General features: G+C 42.8%; 1 protein-coding gene and 1 pseudogene across 4 annotated transcripts in view; one reads left to right on the top strand and one right to left on the bottom strand.

Moving 5' to 3' along the window:
- Positions 1-10,283, bottom strand: part of FBXO42 (F-box protein 42) — a 70,935-nt gene extending 60,652 nt beyond the window's left edge. For all 4 annotated transcript variants that reach the window (XM_036444571.2, XM_036444570.2, XM_045585163.1 and 1 more), the window contains exon 1: positions 10,055-10,283. The gene's annotated coding sequence lies outside the window, so the exon portion shown is untranslated. The remainder of the gene's footprint in view (positions 1-10,054) is intronic.
- Positions 1,989-2,690, top strand: LOC118722722 (annotated as a pseudogene).
- Positions 10,284-13,782: the final 3,499 nt, after the last annotated feature.

The raw sequence follows: 13,782 nt of genomic DNA, 5'->3' as shown, positions 1-13,782 counted from the left end.
CTTGCACCAGGCCTCTTGTATCCTATATAATGAAAAGCTAATATGCAAAGAGACTGAACGGCACAATGACCAGTCACTATGACACTCACTGACCACCAGGGGGCAGATGCTCAACCCAACAGCTGCCCCCTGGTGGTTAGTGCGCCAGAAACCCAACTGGCAAGTGCAGAGGTGGTAGAGGGAGCCTCTCCTGCTTCCAGGGCAGTCAGACATCCCCCAAGGGTGCAGGCTGGCCCAAGGATATTATCACAAAAGACAGATATATGGTTACTTCTAAAAGAAATAGATGGTTGTAATAAAAAAGGGGTACATTAAAAGTACCTCTGAGGCACCAGCAATATTTTCTTTTCTTGACTCAGATGGTAGTTACACAGGTGTTGGCTTATAATTATTATTTAAAATGCATACATCTTATGCACTCATCAACCTTTCACAATTAAAAAAAAATAGGTAAAGCTAACTTTTAATACTATTTAATAATAATATGTAAATATTTCTGCAGATATTATTCTGAACAGGAGCTCACATATTTCATCTAAAATAGTGTCAGCTTAACAGTGCACAGCAAAACCTACCTGGTAAAGGTAAGAACAGCAAAGTCATTCAGAATGTAATGAAAAAAGAGAAAAATCTCAAGGTTCCAATACTCCTCAAATTTTAATGTGAATCTCATTAAACTACACATTCAGATTCATTAAGACTGTAGTAGGACCTTTCTGCATTCTAAATTTGGTGATGCCAATGATGCCAATTCATGGACTCTTGAGTACCAAGTTCTTAAGTAATTATTAAAATGCAGCTGGTATTAATACTAGATGATAAAAGAAAAGAGAATCAATAGGTATTGAGGGTATGTGCCAGATACATTAACTCATGTAATCCTACATCTACTCTATCAGGGACATGTTATCAATTATATTTTACAGATGAGAATAATGGGACTCAGATAAATTAATTTGCCTATGATTACATAGCTTTGTAAAAAGAAGAGGAACCAGAATATGAACCCAATTTTATGGCTTCATTGTTAAGAAAAAAGATAGCATAAATCAGTCATTGAAATTAATTTAAAATCATTGACAAAATAACTATAACATGTTCCATTACATGGTATCTTACATATAGTATCACTTTCCCCATTAGCTCATTCTTCAAAATGTCATTCCCCCTGCTAGGACACTTATCATTGTTATCTACCTTTGAAATAGTGTAACAAAAGACCTATCTAAAATCTAACTTTCCTGATTCCAGTCTCTTGCCCCATCAATGTTTGAAGTCTCTAGGAATGTGAGAAATGAGAAACATGATGAAAATGGTTTTTCAGGAAGTAGAATTCAAAGTACTCTGCAATCCCACTGGCTGGAGGCGTGGCTCAGTGGCTGAGCATTGATCAAAGTATCTGCAATCCCACAATTGGGATTTCAAATTTCTGTTTCATATGGAGTCAGCTTCCACACTGACACACAAAAATATCCTATAAAGACCTTAGGAGGGTGGCTCAGCTGGTTGGAGCATTGTCCCAATACGCCAAGGTTGTGGGTTCGATCCCTGGTTAGAGCACATGTAAGAAACAACAATGAATGCATAAGTAAGTAGAACAACAAATTGATATTTTTCTCTGTCTCTCTCTCTCCCTCAAATCAATAAAAACAACAGCACTGCCCTACTTGGTGTGGCTCAGAGAATAGAGCATCGGCCTGTGGACTAAAGGGTCCCAGGTTCTATTCCAGTCAAAGTCATGTACCTTAGGTGCAGATTTCCAGGACCTGGTTGGGGTGTGTGCAGGAGGCAACCAATCGATGTGTCTCTCTCACAGAGATGTTTCTTTCTATCTCTCCCTCTCCCTTCCAATCTCTCTAAAAATCAATGGAAAAATATCCTCGGGTGAGGATTAACAAAAACACACACAAAAGACAGCACTTATGTATTGTAGGATAAAGCAAATAAATGTGAACAATACTAAAAGTCAAGATTTTCAGTTTACCTCTTTTCCACTGCCAGTCTGCCGCCATCATAGGTCGCATGCATACTCTCAGGAAGGGCCTGTCCCAATCAGTTCTGCCCTACTGCCCCAGCATCCCCACCTGGCTGAAAGTGACATCTGACAATATGAAGGAGCAGATCTACAAACTGGTCAAGAAGGGCCTGACTCCCTCACAAATTGGTGTGATCTTGAGAGATACACATAGTATTGCACAAGTTTTGTGACAGGCAATAAGATCTTGAGAATTCTTAAGTCTAAAAAGTCCTGAGGATCTCTACCATTTAATTAAGAAAGTTGTTACACCCTGACAGGTTTGGCTCAGTGGACAGAGCATCGGCCTGCGGACTCAAGGGTCCCAGGTTCGATTTCGGTCAAGGGCATGTACCTTGGTTGCAGGCACATCCCAGTGGGGGGTGTGTAGGGGGCAGCTGATTGATGTTTCTCTCTCATCATGTTTCTAATTCTATCCCTCTCCCTTCCTCTCTGTAAAAAAAAGAATAAAATGTATTTTTTTTAAGTTGTTACAGTTCAAAAGCATCTTGAGAGAAACAGAAAGGATAAGGATGCTAAATTCTATCTGATTCTGATCAAGGGCCATATTCACTGGTTGGCTCAATATTGTAAGACCAAGCGAGTCCTCCCCCACAACTGGAAATATGAGTCTTCTGTAGCCTCTGAGCTGATTGCATAAAATATCTATGTACTCAAGCAATAAAATAATTGTTTAACTTAATATATAAAATAATATACATATCAGTTTAAGGAAAGAGAAACAAATATAAATATAAAGGGGGGGGGGGGGGAGAGCCCTGCAGTTCAAAATAAACTGGAAATATCAAGCCTGGCCAGTGTGGCATAGAGGAGGCAGCTGGTAGATGTTTCTACCTCTCTCCCTCTCTAAAAATCAATAAACATTTTAAATTGGAATTATCAACATAAAGTTCTGATTTCTAAAAAACATCTTTTCTAGCTCTACCACTGAAAGTATCTAGAAATAATAAAGACCTAACAGCAATGAGCTTGATTTCTAATGGAAGTCCCTGTAAAAAAACAACTTGGTCTTCCTAAGAAAATGACTGATTTCAGGTCAAGGATGGGGAGAGTACAAGGTGAATCTGAGATATCTTGTTGTGACAGAAAACATCCCAAAGACCAATGTGGGCATGTCAAAAAGACACATCAACTTGAAGAAGAGACTTACAGTGGCCTAACTTCAGTGTCAAAAAGACTAATGGCTGTAACTAAGTGTAAAGGGAAACATTTACAATGCAAAGATCTAGGACTTTCACGTTAACAAAGGCATCAAATTATAGTAAAAAATCTGACATCATGAGTACACAGTGTCACAAAAGATTGCAAATTCCTATCTAATAAAAGGGTAATATGCAAATTAACCATCAATCCGTCACAAAGATGGCAATGAGAGCCCAGCGTCCCGCACCCTGGCCATGCGGAGGGAGGGAGGAACATATCTCAGCGAAAGCTAAGAAAGCAGTCTTGCAAACACAATACTGCTTGATCCTAAGACAAGCCAAGACTGATGCTTTTGGACAAGAAACAGCAAGGCTAACTAGTTTTAAAAAAAGCTTTAAGAAATACTGAGATAGAAGAATAAATTTCACTTTCCTTTGACTTTCATCTGAAAAGCCAGCAGATAGAAGAGGCAACATTTAGTAAAACTATATTTATGAATTCATAACTAACATCAATCTTTCTCCTAATTCTCCTAACAATGCAACAAAAGGATCGTTCTGGAAAAGATTTCTTACTCTCTAAATCACAACACAAGTTAAACAGTTAAAGTGAATAAAGGAAACAAAAATTTGGAGAAGTATGCCATACTAGGGAATTCCTTAAAGTAGTTGAAATAAAAAGTACCCTAAGTATTAAATATTCTAATAATAGCTAAAACTTAAACTTGCTTACCTTTATAAAAATTAAATGAACTACCTCAAACCTATATATTACCAGAAGACAAGAGAAAATAAGTTACTGTCTAAGTTAAGTTACTGTCCAGAGTAATAAAATTTTTCTCAAGTAACTATTGCTTTACATAATAGAGGCCCAGTGCACAAAATTCGTGCACAAGGGAGGGGGGGTGCCATGTCCTACACACTCTCCAATCAGACCCCTCGGGAGATATCCAAAGGCCTCTCGAAATCCAGAACTGCTGGCTCCTAGCTGGTTGCCTGCCTGCCTGATTGCCCCTAACCCCTCTGCCTGCCTGTCTGACCGTCCCTAACTACTTCTGCCTGCCTGATAGCCCCTAACCACCTCTGCCTGCCTGCCTGATTGCCACTACTGTCCTGATCGCCCCTAACCACCTCTGCTTTGCCCTGCACCCAGGACCCAGGATTCCCTCCTCCAGCCAATCACAGGCACCCATGACCCAAGCCAGCTTCGCCCAGGCTGGCTGCAGCCACAGGGGACCATGGGCATGTGGCCTTTCCCAGGCCACAGCTGCAGGGGACTGTGGGTGGTCAGCTTTGCCTGGGCCTCAGCCGCAGGTGCCCAGGACCATGGCATGGGCAACTTGTCCCTCTCCTGGGCTGCAGGAGCTGGCACCTGGGCTCCAGGGGGGGCAGCTTGTCCCTCTCCCAGGCCGCAACTTGGCTGGTCCCCATTCTTCTCTTGCAAGCTCATTTGTGCCTGGCTGGTCCCTGTTCCACTCTAGTGAGCTCATTTGAGTATGGCTGGTCCCCATATCTCTCTCCCAGGTGTTGAGTGTCTAAGCCCTTACAGCAAGACAATGTGATGACCATTTGCATATATTAGCTCTTTATTATATAAGATATCTGCATATTTTTCATTTATATATATATATATATTAACAAGCATCACAACACCACAAGAAACTTCCATCTTTGAAACAAAACACAGACAGCAACACTAGAAAAAAATAAAAACTTGGAAGAAACTTTACAAATTAAAGGTAACAGGCTCAAGACTATCAAATTATAGCAGGGAGGGTAAGGAGATCTGGGGGAGATAAGAGATCAACCAAAGGACTTGTATACATGCATATAAGTACAACCAATGGACCCAAAACTCTGGGGAGGGAGGGTATGTATGGGGGGGCAATGTTAAAATATGTACACAGATAATAATTTAATTTAAAAAAACAAATAAATAAATAAATAAAAAGGTTACAAGCTCAATCCATAGTCATGATACATTCAAAAATCAACCAATGAATTCATAAGTAAGTGGAACAACAAATTTATGTTTGTCTCTGTCTCTCTCTAAAATCAATTAAAAAATAAAATAAAAGGTAGAAATTTAATACAGAAAAATCAGAATTAAGAGCAAATGTGTTGCCCTGGCTGGGTGATTCAGTTGGTTGGAGCATCACCCCATATACCAAAAGGTTGTGGGTTTAATCCCTAGTTGGGAGCATAGGAGAGGCATATGATCAACGTTTCTCTCTAACATCTATGTTCTATCTCTCCCACTCTCTCTAAAATCAATAAAAATGTATCCTTAGCTAAGGACAAAAAAAAAAAAAAAAAAAAAAAAAAAAGCAAATGTGCTTTCCAACAGAAGCATGAGTAAGGAAAGGCAAAATTAAACATACAATAATTTTACAAGACATCTACACTAATAAAAGAGCAACATGTTAATTGACCATACATTCATGATGCCCACCAGCCAATCAGGAGTGAGTATGCAAATTAACACAACAAAGCTGGTGGGTTAATTTGCATAAACAGGCACCAAGCAGCTGGGGAAGGGCAGGACATTTGCCCCTACACTTTCAGGCATTCGGCACCACCCCAGCCACTCCAGTCCTCTGAGCAGCGTGGGAAGGCAAAAAGGGGGCTCAAGCCAGAGTGAAGGCAGTGCCAGAAGGCAGGCCATTCTTGCATGAATCTTAGTGCATCGGGCCTCTAGCATATAATAAAACTCTAATATGCAAGTGGATCAAACAACAAGCGACAGGTCGCTATGATTTGCACTGATCACCAAGGGCCAGATGCTCAATGCAGGAGCTGCCCCAGCGGAGAGGGAAGAGACCACGGCAGTGGTTGGGGGGCAGTGGTTGAGGAGCAGGGCCGGCCAAGGTGGGTGCCAGTGAGGGAAGGGGGGATCGCCCTGCCCACTGGTCATCCAACAGATGGCCCGGATCACCGGGCAGGCCAAGGGACCCTACCCTATATATTGGGTAAGTCTCTTAGATTTGAAAATTAGAACCCAGCAAGGCTACTCTTAACACTGAAAAAAACAGGGTGATGCAGCAATGACATGCATTGACTCTGGCTTGCACATTTTGTGGTCAGTCCTGATTCTGACACTTATAACTGTGTGACAAAGCCAATTACTTAATTTCTCTCCTTCAGTTTTTCCACCCATAAGATGGGGATACTGCCTCCAATTTAACTTTAACATATTAACAACCTATTACTATAGAAAATGAACAAACACATCCCCTCCACTTTTCTGTCAAACACAACAATTAAGCATTCATTTTCAGTTAAGTCACAGATTGTACTTGTTCAACTAAGACTCATCATTTAAAGATTTCATTCAATCCAAAAACTCATACAATATTTTTACAATGTAGGCAACAAGATTAAAATTAATTATAAAACTACCACAGCACTAAGATAAGAAACTTGTAATGGGACACAGAAGTTCATTATCAGAGATACTCAGCTTCAATTCACACAGATTCTATAAAATAGTTTAATATAGCTCTGGCTTAAGCAGTCATTCACCCAACTTTTACTTATTTTACTTACTTGGGAGGAAACAGTACTAATAACTATTTACAGTCAACATTCTGAGTGATAACTAAACATTAAATATGATCAAATTAAAATCATATAGTGTTTCTTATGCTAGTTTATAAAACAAAAACAAAAGCAGCATCACTCTAAGGTAACACCATTCAATAATCTGAGATATTTTAATTGCAACTGCAATGTTTGTGTTAGTTGCCTGAGTGTATGACTCACTCTCAGAAAGGTTCTCCCTAGACTTTTGGATTTTTGAGAATGCAAAAACCATAACTGGAGCATACTGTGTGGGAAGTGTCATGACAGTGAATGAATAAAAGGAGAAAATGATATAATTTTTAAAAAGCTTTTTATAAAAAGCAAATCACTTACAAAAGGCAAATTTTTCTGCAGAATAATAGGAAAGGCACTGGGAATTCTTGGTGGGTTGGATTCAGGGCATTTCTCATACTAGAACGAGTGGCCCAGTGCACGAAATTCATGCACGGGTAGGGTCCCTAGGCCTGTCCTGCAATCAGGGTCAATCTCCCTGCCCTCTGAGTATGGAGCAACTGGCAGGGCAATCAGGCCCTGCGCCACCTGGGACTGCTGCCACCCAACCCCATTCCCAATTCCCCACTGGGCAATTGGGGCCTGTGGGCTGGGGGCAGCTCCTGTGTTGAGCGCCAGCCCCCTGGTGGTCAGCATCATAGCTGACCAGTTGTTCCATTGTCTAGTCAATTTGCATATTACTTTAGATAGATAAGATAGATAGATAGATAGATATAGATAGATATAGCAGATATACAGTACCTTACTGGTCTCCTTGTCTGGCTCACCAACTAGACCACATGTGTCAAACACAAGGCCTGCGGGCCAAATCAGTCCCGCCAGGCCTTGCAATGTGGCCCGCACCGCGCTGTCATCACTGCACTCCGCTGCGTTTCCATCACAATGACAGTTTATAACTGTTCAGTAAACCATTCGGCCCGCGATTTAGGCTGGATTTTAGATTTTGGCCCCTTCTCTGATTGAGTTCGACACCCCTAAACTAGACTGTGGACAACCTAAGTCCAACAGCTGTATGGTCTTAGAATCATTAGTACCTACTTTCCTAAATGCCCAGCATACAGAGGGCCCTAGATAGGTGTTTTCATAACAGATTATTGAATAATCAAGCTTACATTGGCCTTTTATTTTACAAAGCAGTTTTACAAACATTATCTTTTTTGAGCCACAAAACAACCTTGTGAAGTGGGAAGGGCATTATTTAACCAAATGGCTTTTGTTTTTATAGTTGTTCATTCACTGAACTACACCACCCTGAGACCACAAAGATAATCACGTTTACTCATCATTGTGATGACATCTCCTTGAGACTTCCAATATTCTTGTAAAACCCAGAGGACTTGCTAGTATGTTCTGTGCTGGCTCTTCACCACAGGTAGGAATCACGCAGCTTCAAACTTTACGGAAGGGTTTTAACTACATAACGTAGTGTTTAAGGAAGGGTCTTCTGGAAACCAGACATTAAGAAGCATTCTAAGCTATTTTTCCTGGCCCTGTTCTTTTTTGAGAAGGGAAGGAATTACAAAGGCAAAATGCTGGAGAGTGAATGATGTCATGATTGTCATGAAGTTGCATCAATACCTGATGATGATTTAGCACAACAATGCAACTCAGTATGCCAAGAAGCATAATATCAAACCACCAGGATGTTTTACTGCATTAATTTCATGACTCTTTATTATTAGCAAATTGAAATAGAGAGTGACTCTCCAATTTTCGAAGATGGAGAAGTTGTTGGTTCAGATTTATGTCCTAGGCAAAGGCACTAAGAAATAGGCAAAGGCACTAAGAAAAGCTATAAATCTCTATGGAGATAGATGGTTTTAAGAAAAGGTAAAATCACTGATATTAAGCTAACAGTTGTCATTTTAACAATTAAAAGCTTTATAAAATAGACAAAACACCCCTGGATCAATGTAGGTTGAGTAATATATTTACACCGGGCATGTCGAAAGCACTCAGAGGGTATAAAATAACTACATACAAATGAAAGGACACCCAATCAGATAAAACAGATGAATAGAATCAAAGTTAGAAACTTGACACAGAGCATCATTATTCACTGTAAAAGCTACAGAGTGAATTTTGAATGTTCAAATCCAAAAGATGGCACTTCCTCTTAAATTATCCTTTCCACATGACGTCATCACTTAAAGCACAGCAAAACACACTGAAGTTACAAAAGGTATTTGGCGTGTCCAACCCAAAGCCATCCCCTTCCTCATCCCCCACACAATTCCAACTGAGGCCACATCACCCCTCAAGAAAAAGACCACAAGACGTCAAACCGAAAACGACATCAGCCTTTCCAATTAGCATTTGAACAACAAAAAGTTGTTCTCAAAAAAAAAAAAAAAAAAAAAAAAAGAAAGAACAAGCATCGAACAAGGTCCCTGCCAGCAAGGGAGAACCGGGTAATTGGTCTGAATATTCATCCAGCGCAATCCGAATCCTGCCACAGAAAAGTCCAAAAGCGTGGCAATTAAGAAACGAAGCTTTTCTTTTCCCTAGTAAAATTCGGGAGGTTTTACAGACAACACGCCACGGGTTCCCCCAAATCTTAACCATCCAAAGGTTTCAAATGAGCGAGGACTTCATCAGCACGGAAGTTACTCTGCGGGGACTAGGAAGACCCTTTTTTCTTTTTCTTTTTTTTAATTCGTTTACAAATCCATTCCCACCCTCCACCGTTCCCAGTGCCCAGACGCCTCTCAGCAGAGGGCTGCCCTGTCACAATGTGGATTGCTTATCTCAACCGCGGAGCCCACGGCCCCCACGTCGCTGGGGGTGGGGACGGACATATTCGGGAAGCTAAGGGGTAGGTGCTTGTGTTTTATTGTTTTATTTTTCTAGGCCAATTCCAAAACCTTCCCTTCGCGGCGCCGCAGCCCCAATTTGGGAAGGTACGGACTCCGGCTTCTCGGGCCAAGCGTTCAAGATTCGGGGGCGGGGAAAGACTACCTGCCGTCCGTCCCCACAGCCATCCTGGCCCAGGTCTCCCACCCCGTAGGGGCCGCCCCGGGGAGGGGGAGAACCACCCTGGAGGAAAGGGGCCGGGCTCGCTCCCATCCCAATGGCTGGAGGGAAGGGGCTCTCCTCCTCGCCTAACCCAGAGAGAGGCCGAGGATGACGACTGCAGGGTCTCCCGCCCAGCCGGCACCGACCCCCGCGCGGGAAGCAGAGCCTGCGCGGGCCCCGGGGTGCCCACTGCCCGCTGCGGGCCCCGGGCATAAAGGGCAGGAGGCGCCAGCTCCCAGCCGCGGCCCCGGGAGGGGAGAGACCTCACCTGGCCCAGCCCGCGCCACGCTCTCGGGTTAGCTCCGCTGACGACAGCGGTGAGGGAGCCCGGGCAGGGCCAGAGCAGAGGCGCTCCGCCTCAGGCCGTGCTTGCCGCACTCGGGGGGTTCCTCACAGCGGGCCAGACCCCGAGCCGCCCGGAGCCGCCATCTTCCTCCACTCAAACGCCGCCGCCGCCGCCGGGGCTGCTCTGGCCCGGAGAAGACAGCGCGGAGTGCGCATGCGCGGGGCCTAGCGCGGAGGACACGCGCGCGCACCCACGTCGGCGGCCGGGGCGGGGCCTTATGGGAAAGGGGCGTGGCCCGGGCTGGGGATCTCCTGGGAACGGGACCAGCTTCGCGGAGCGCAGTTGGAGAGAAGAAACGTCGAGCTTCCGCGTCCTTTTTCCTCCTGGGGGTCTCTAGAGCCTACCCCAGGTCAGCACCCACCCTTCTTCTCAATGCCGGGGGCAACTGGCTTGAGACCGTGATGTTTGGCAAGAATTCACCCATCTGAACGCCTGGGGGCCAGATGTGGAAGTCAGTCGGACGTGCTATTGGATGTAACCTGGAGGGAAATTCAGTTCCTTGGTTGTGCAAGCGAAGCCTCCCTTAACTGTAACCACCACTGGCCTGCAGAAAACAGACGTGTGACTAACTCCATTTTTTTCAGATGAGTAAACAGGCGCAAAAAAATATCTCCTTTTCCCAAGGCCACACACCTTAAGGGACAGGAGGCAGAATAGGATTTGAATTCAGGCTTATCTGGTTCTCCAGCTCCTTGTACTTTCCTCTATCGCTATCCCCAGGCCAGAGAGCAAGGTCCAACAAAATACCCCTTCCTCGGTAGCAATCTGGTGTGTAGGTGAGAATCTTCATGAATCCATCGAGGCAGCAAGTGGTCCAAGGAAATGCCAGAGATTACAGAAGCCCTTGCTACAAAGGAACCTTGAGGTGCCAGCCCACCACCCTGGGATAAAATGGACCTTCTGGAATATTTCTTGGGACACCAGGCTGGATCAGAACCAAGTACCCTTTCAAATTGGGAGAGCATTGCACTAATGAGCAAACTTGAGTCATCCCACCTCTAGAAATCACTAAATCTGTGTGACCAGTCCCATCACCTCTAATGGAGAGCTCCATGTTACAAACACTGGACGAGCTATTAATATTAAGTGCTTCCTTGTAAAAATGTTGGTTCTAGGGCCCATCTTAGAACCTGCCTCACACTATTTCTAAAGCTCCCTAGGGATTCTGACTCGTTAGGTTTGGAACTGCTGGATCATGTTAGATCAGGTTCAAATACTGAACCACTTCATCCTGAATCTCCTAGATCAAAGACAGCAGGAATTTTTGTCTGTTTTCTTCACTATTTTATCACCTACTATAGAGACTGGCACACAGTAGGGAATCACGAAATATTTAATGAATGAATGCATGAACTGGGAATTTAACAACTAAGAGGGCAGGCAGTCAAATATTTAGTGAGTACCTACAATGTGCCAAACCGTGTGATACATGTAGTATCACATGTGCTATGTGATAAATGAAACTTTAAAAATCGTTGTCCAGATGAAACCGGTTTGGCTCAGTGGATAGAGCATCAGCCTGCGGACTGAAAGGTCCCAGGTTCGATTCCAGTCAAGGGCATGTACCTTAGTTGCGGGCATATCCCCAGTAGGGAGTGTGCAAGAGGCAGCTGATCAATGATTCTCTCTCATGGATGTTTCTAACTCTCTATCCCTTGCTCTTTCTCTCTGTACAAAAATCAATAGAATATATTTTGAAAATAAAAATAAAAATCACTGCCCTCATGAAGGGCCCCTACAGTCTACTGAGAGGCAAAGCTGGGCTCAGAGGCTAGTCTAGGTTCAGAGGTTAGGCGAAGCTCCGAGGCCAGGATGTCCTTACTTGGTTAGGCTAAGTTCCTTGGTTAGGCTTGGCTCCCAAGGCCCCAAGGATCAACTAGGCTCAGCTCTCTGAGGCCCCGAGACTAGGCTCTGTGGCTTCCAGGCTAGACTAAACTTCAAGGACAGGCTGTCCTCCATCAACTAGGCTAGGCTCTAGTCCAGGTTGTTCTCGCTGGCCAGGCTAGGCGAGGTGAGGCTCTCTGAGCTTCTGGGTCTAGGTTCCTAGGCTAGCATGAGTCTTGAATGATGTCATGCTACGCATTGATAAGTCACATGCTTTGTTCTTGTGTTGGCAGTGGAAACTTACAATGAGTCTAAAAGTCTGAGCACCAGACTGGCCTGCTGAGAACAGACACTCATTCCACCTCCCCCTCTAATTTCTTCTGAATTCCATCATGAGCCATGGACTGGTTTCATTTGTCTTTACACAAACTTTACACAGAATTATAAAAACATATTTACAGACATTCCACGGTGCTAACAGTGCTATAATCAGGAGCAAAGAAATACCTCCTTTTTTTTTTTTTAGTACGTTTTTATTGATTTCTGAGAGGAAGAGAGAGACAGAAACATCAATGATGAGAGAGAATCTTGATCAGCTGCTTCCCCCATAGCCCCTCCAGAGAACTGAGCACGCAATCCAGGCATGTGCCCTGACCGGAAATGGAACCAGCAAATTTTAGTTTACAGGATGACATCCAACCAATTGAGCCACACCAGCCAGGACAAAATAATAATAATAATAATAATAATAATAATAATACTTTTTAAAAATTATGTCCCTATTCACTAGCTACTTAGTAAACTTCTTTCCTGCACTGAGATGACTACTGTTACAAATTCCTGATATCTTTCCAGACTTGCATACACAAACACACATATAAATAAATACACGTAAAGTAGCAGCAAACTATACATAATACTCTTTATCTTGCTTTTTTTTTTCTTCTTTTTGAAGTATAGTCCTTCAGGTCATTTGATGTCAGCATACTTGGAACCATCCAAATTTTGTTAACTAATTTCATTCTATTCTTTTGTATGGTGATACCATATATCTTTAAAACAAATCTTCTAGTAATAAACATTTATTTTGTCTCCATGTGATTATAAACAAAGTAGCAATGAATATACTTATATTTTTGTTATACCTAGCAAATGTATCTACAGAAAAATTTACTAGAAATGCAATTACTGGGGCAAAAAGCACATACCGTGTTTCCCCAAAAATAAGACATCCTCCGAAAATAAGACCTAGTGCAACTTTGGGAGAAAAAACTAATATAAGACACTGTCTTATTTTGGGGAAACAGGGTACATGCATTTTAAATATTAAAAATATTTAATATTTTTTAAAGTAGTTTTAATCCTCACTGAGGATATTTTGTCCATTGGGGTTTTCTTGGGGGGGGGGGGGGTTTGACCCTTTGGTCCAAGGCCAACGCTCTAACCACTGAACCGGCCAGGGTGCCATTTATTTCTTAACACAACAGTTCATATAATCTTAGTTTATACATCAGGTGGAAATTTTTCTCCCTATGGTCTTTGTTCTTATATTCCCATCACATATCAATCAGAGTGGTTTTTTGTGGTGTATTTGTTCTGAGTGCCTGCTGTTCTGAGTGCAAGTCTCTAAGTTCCAAACATAAATGATGTATCAAACATATTTTACAAGAAAAAGAAGCTCATGTTTTAGGGTCTCTGCCACTGCAGGGGGCTTTCCCCTGAGAAAGAAACTACCACTTCCTCAATTTTGAAGCTTATTTAGTCCCATCTTTCCATTCTACAGATGAGGAAGGGACTTGCCCAAGGTTACAGGAGCCTATTTGATT

This window comes from Pipistrellus kuhlii, unplaced genomic scaffold (assembly GCF_014108245.1).
Source record: "Pipistrellus kuhlii isolate mPipKuh1 unplaced genomic scaffold, mPipKuh1.p scaffold_m20_p_2, whole genome shotgun sequence".
Lineage (NCBI taxonomy): Eukaryota > Metazoa > Chordata > Mammalia > Chiroptera > Vespertilionidae > Pipistrellus > Pipistrellus kuhlii.
The sequence above is the reverse complement of the archived record's forward strand: the minus strand, read 5'-3'. Positions and strand labels throughout refer to the sequence as shown.